Genomic DNA, 5,755 nt, shown 5'->3' with positions numbered 1-5,755 from the left:
AGTAGTAGTAGTAGCAGCAGTAGTAGATGTAGTAATAGCAGTAGTAGTAGAAGTAGTAATAGCAGTAGTAGTAGAAGTAGTAATAGCAGTAGTAGTAGAAGTAGTAATAGCAGTAGTAGTAGAAGTAGTAATAGCAGTAGTAGTAGAAGTAGAAGTAGTAATAGCAGTAGTAGTAGAAGTAGTAATAGCAGTAGTAGTAGAAGTAGAAATAGTAATAGCAGTAGTAGTAGTAGTTTCAGTAGTCAGCCTAGTACAATAGTTGTAGTAATGAAGCCTGCATAAATTCAGCCTGGAAGACCTAACTCCACCCATCTACGTCAAGACCACCATGGAAGGACCCCTCTCCCCAGCGCCATCATCGCACTCAAGCGGGCGCCCGCCTGTCCGTCTGAGAGAGTCAGATCCCTCACTTCACCATGGACTCTCCCAGGTTTCTGCGCTTATCCCAAAGAGGTTATGCAGTTTTTCCCGGCCAAAGAAGTAGGGTGAAAGGTCAGGGGGCGTCTGCACCATGGCCCTCGCACCTGCTCCTCATCCCCAATCAACGCTCCCAGTGACTCCTCCCTGCTCCCAATCAGCACCAGGCGGTCACATTTAAGCCCTCAGGCAGATGGCTCGGTCGCTCAAACCGTACTGCGACCCACCACCTCCCCTGCCCCTCCTCTGCATTCCCCTCATCCTCTACCTTCTCTTCACATCTACCACCACCAGTCTCCAGGCTCCGGGGGGAGACATCTAATACAAATAAATCATGGAGTGCCCATGATCGCAACGTCTGAGCGAGAAATAACTGACGAATAAAGCTCGCTAAACAGTCCATTCTCATGGTCTCTTTGTCTCTCCAGGGTGAAATAGTAGTATTTTTCACCGTTAGAGTTTTTTCACTGTCGCCCCTCAAGGCAACTGCTGTTGAGAGTTTGAGCGTTATAAAAAACACATTTAATTTAATTGAATAGTAGTAGTAGCAGTAGTAGTAGTAGCAGTAGCATTAGCAGTAGCTGTAGCAGTATTAGCAGTAGTAGTAGCAGTAGTAGTAGTAGTAGTAGTAGCAGTAGTCGTAGTAGTAGTAGTAGTAGTAATAGTAGTGGCAGTAGGAGTAGTTGGAGTAGTAGAAGTAGTAGCAGTAGGAGTATTAGAAGTAGCTGTATAGCAGGCGTAGTGTGTTGTGGTACTTCTGGACAGATATGCAAAACTCTGCCTGAAGAGGAGAAAGTACTTCTGACTAACGACTTAAACCTTCGGCGTTGGAGGGAGGAGCAGTCACAAGGTCGCTCTTTACACCAAAATGTTAATTGCCCTTTGTCGCCGTGGCGACGTTTGAGAGCAAACAGAACAACCACTCATGTTATGATTATCATAGAACTGTAAATACATTTAAATACATACTTCATTACAGCATGTATATCGTCTGTGTGAGGTGTGGTCTTTAGTCATTACTTTCATGTCTGAGAAGAGGTCAATTTGTTCTCTTTGTGCTAACGAGCCAGTGTGCACTATAACTGACCTCTGCTGACCTCAATACTCTTTAGAATAAGATTTTATATTTTAAACACAAAATTTATAGTAGTTTCCTCTGTGGTCTTATAGTTCTGTTATAGATAAAAAATAAATAAAGATCTGTTGTTGTTGTTGTTGTTGTTGTTGTTGTTGTTGTTGTTGTTGTTCAAATGACTATTTAGTTGAATCTATTTTGGTATCATTGTTTTCTTGTTTTTTGCATCATCTGGACACTTTGAACAAAACAAACCCAAAAGAGTAGAAACATTATCAATTATTTTGTACAATTGTTGCTTGTTAACACTAAAACATTGACCTCTTCATCTCTTTCTCGCTCTCACTCACCCACAGTTTGCACACTGAACAGAGAAGCTTTAGGTTGACAATAAGGAATTTCAATCGTAAACAAAGACATTCTTACAATAATTGTATCTCTATTAGATGAACTTATGCTGATGTTTTTGTCGTAGTTTCTTCTGATTCTCTCATTCGTATGGTTCAGAGAGGTTTGTTGTTCAAGAATTCTGCTCGAATCTGACATCACATTTATCATTCCCATCCCTCTGTAAAAAAAACAGAAAAAGAGAGAGATATGGGCCGAGGGGCCGAGGCAGTACAGTACGTGGGAGCGTGTTTTGTGATATGTTTGGGAGGGAAGAAAACAAAACAGCAATTCATCAAACTGTAGCCCATTATGATAAGACAACATTATCGGGCTATTGTGCGTATAGACATTTCCTGCTGTGATTTATAACCTGGCGACCGGCCTGACAACACGTGACAACACCTAAAACTTGACTAAATATTTCTCTTCCTTTGGTGAGTTCAAGGAAGAAATAAGATGAGAAGACTAAAGATAATTTTGTACCATGCCAGTCGCTCTTTGTGCCCGTGGGAGTGGGTTTCATCACTGTTATGTAAGAGTGTGTGTCAGCTTGAGGGATTCCCTGTTACCGTGGGTTATCTGGGAACGTTCTGTTTTAGGAAGAGCGGAGCGGGGCCGGTATTCAGCCCTGTCTAATGTTAGTACTGCCAGAATACTTTTTCAGGTGCAGACTAATGCGTTTTAGACGAGACCCCCCCGGAGCCAGATATCTAAGAATGTGCCCAACGTGCAAACATAGCAGGTCTGGAAAGTGTGATTAGTTAACTGGACATGGCCATCTTGATTTGAGTCTTTTTATTAGTTTACCATAAAAGACATTTCTCAGAATCAGAAAACTGTTATTTGTCAATGAACATAATTCACAAACACAGGAACTTGCTTTGGTGATTCGGTGCAACATAAAACAATGATAAAACAAGCAATAAAATCTGCTATAAGATTAAAAAAAAATAGGCTTACTATGTACACAACAGGTACAGTTGAATTTGCATATGTAGTGCAGCAATTGAACAGTGCAGTGAGTGATTTAAATGATAGTTTGACATGTTTCAAGTCAAACAAGTAAAATGTTCCATATGGTTCAAGTAAAAACATATTTTCCGTGCACGTTTTGAAAAGATAAAATATGATTATCACAAACGTCTGCTCCCGGCGATGATAAGCAAACTTCTTATTGAGACATTCTTCCAGTTGCATGTGAGCAGATGCATTTGACCAGAGGGCACAAGGCAGGGCTGTTGTTTTGAAAATGAGTGATGAAAATGCCCTGTCACTAACACACTAAAACAGTGGTGTTCATGAGGAAGCCAAAGGAGCTAAAGGAGCTAAAGGAGCTAAAGGAACTAAAGGAACTAAAGGAACTAAAGGAACTAAAGGAACTAAAGGAACACAGGAACCATTCACATTTTGTACATTGAAGGTGCATCTTTATTCAGCCTGAACATGGTCTGAGGTCTCAAGCTCAAAGGGTACACAGACACGAGTATTACAATTTAAAATGTGTTTTTCTCTGAAATGTCTTTAAATTTAACTAACTCTGAATGATCTTGTGTAGATCCCAAACTGTGCTCTCCGAGGAAACTGCTGCTGTGATTTTGGATCCATACAGTTGACATTTTAACTTATAATCGATATTATAATAGATCCATGCTTATAATACTTTCACAAGTCAAAGAAAGCCATGAACAGTTGTATTGTAGTTCAAAGGATGAGTCTATACACCCTCCTAGTGGTTACAAGTAGTACTGCTGCGTTAGATCAAACGTGTTGTACACAGGAAATGAGATTCGACATCAGAGCTACTCACGCGCGCGCGCAGGAGTTTTATTAGTTCATTTAATTAACTTTGCATCCACATATTTGCATGGGACATTGTAACTTTAAATTCCTTTTCTTTCATAAGGAAATAAAGATAGCCTAAAGTACCACAACAAACTTAATCGGACTAGAGAAGGATTTGTTGATATTTAATAATAATTATTATTATTATTATTAATAATAATAACAATAATTATCATTATTACTAAAGGTTGAATGCCTCTCCTTGAACCGACACCTTAACGTGGTGGAGGGGTTTGAGTGCCCGAATGATCCCGGGAGCTATGTTGTCGGGGGCTTCATGCCCCTGGTAGGGTCTCCCAAGGCAAACAGGTCCTAGGTGACGGGTCAGACAAAGATCGGTTCAGAAGCCTCTTATGACGACGACACGAACAAGGCCGTTTACGTCGCCCGGATCGGCGTCACCGGGGCCCCATCCTGGAGCCAGGCCTGGGATGGGTGCTCCATGGCGAGCGCCTGGTGGCCGGGTCTTACCCCACGGGGCCCGGCCGGGCACAGCCCGAAAGAGCGACGTGGGGCCGCCCTCCCGTGGGCCCACCACCCGCAGGAGGATCCATAAGGGGCCGGTGCAGAGAGATCTGGGCGGCAGTCGACGGCAGGGGCCTCGGCGACCAGATCTCCAGACACAGAGACTAACTCTGGGGACATGGAATGTCACCTCGCTGGGGGGGAAAGAGCCTGAGCTTGTGCGGGAGGTTGAGCGATACCGACTAGATATAGTCGGCCTCACCTCCACGCACAGTTTGGGCTCTGGAACCCATCTCCTCGAGAGGGGCTGGACGCTCCACTTCTCTGGTGTTGCCCGCGGGGAGAGGCGGCGGGCTGGTGTGGGCTTGCTGATAGCCCCTCAGCTCAGCCGCCACGTGTTGGAGTTTACCCCGGTGAACGAGAGGGTCGCGTCCCTCCGCCTTCGGGTGGGGGACAGGTCTCTCACTGTTGTGGTGGCCTACGGGCCGAACAGCAGTGCAGAGTACCCGGCCTTCTTGGAGTCCTTGGGAGGGGTACTGGACAGTGCACCGACCGGGGACTCCGTTGTTCTACTGGGGGACTTCAACGCCCACGTGGGCAATGACAGTGACACCTGGAGAGGGGTGATCGGGAAGAACGGCTTCCCCGATCTGAACCCGAGCGGTGTTCAGTTATTGGACTTCTGTGCTAGCCACGGATTGTCCATAACGAACACCATGTTCAAGCACAAGGGTGTCCATCAGTGCACATGGCACCAGGACACCCTAGGCCGGAGGTCAATGATCGACTTTGTTGTCGTGTCATCAGACCTCCGGCCGCGTGTCTTGGACACTCGGGTGAAGAGAGGGGCAGAGTTGTCAACCGATCACCACCTGGTGGTGAGTTGGATCCGCTGGCAGAGGAGGAAGCCGGACAGACTTGGCAGACCCAAGCGCATTGTGAGGGTCTGTTGGGAACGTCTAGTGGAGCCCTCTGTCAGTAGGGTATTCAACTCGCACCTCCGGGAGAGCTTCTCCCATGTCCCGGGGGAGGTTGGGGACATTGAGTCCGAGTGGACCATGTTCTCCGCCTCCATTGTTGATGCGGCTGCTCGGAGCTGTGGTCGCAAGGTCTCCGGTGCCTGTCGTGGCGGCAACCCCCGAACCCGGTGGTGGACACCGGAAGTAAGGGATGCCGTCAGACTGAAGAAGGAGGCCTATAAGGCCACTCTGGCTTGTAGGTCTCCGGAGGTCATCGACGGGTATCGGCAGGCCAAGCGAGCCGCGGCTCGTGCTGTCGCAGAGGCAAAAACCCGGCCCTGGGAGGAGTTCGGGGAGGCCATGGAGGAGGACTATCGGTCGGCACCAAAGAAATTCTGGCAAACCGTCCGGCGCCTCAGGAGGGGGAAGCAGTGTCTCACCAACACCGTTTACGGTGCGGGTGGAGGCCTGCTGACCTCAACTGGGGATGTCGTCGGACGGTGGAAGGAATACTTTGAGGATCTCCTTAATCCCTCAGTCACGTCTTCCGAAGAGGAAGTGGAGACCGGGGACTCGGTGGCTGGCTCATCCATCACCCAAGCTGAAG

The sequence above is a fragment of the Eucyclogobius newberryi genome, unplaced genomic scaffold, assembly GCF_026437365.1.
Source record: "Eucyclogobius newberryi isolate DKJ021-1_F unplaced genomic scaffold, fEucNew1.0.hap1 SCAF_1, whole genome shotgun sequence".
Taxonomy (NCBI): Eukaryota; Metazoa; Chordata; class Actinopteri; order Gobiiformes; family Gobiidae; genus Eucyclogobius; species Eucyclogobius newberryi.
Note: the sequence above shows the minus strand (reverse complement) of the source record.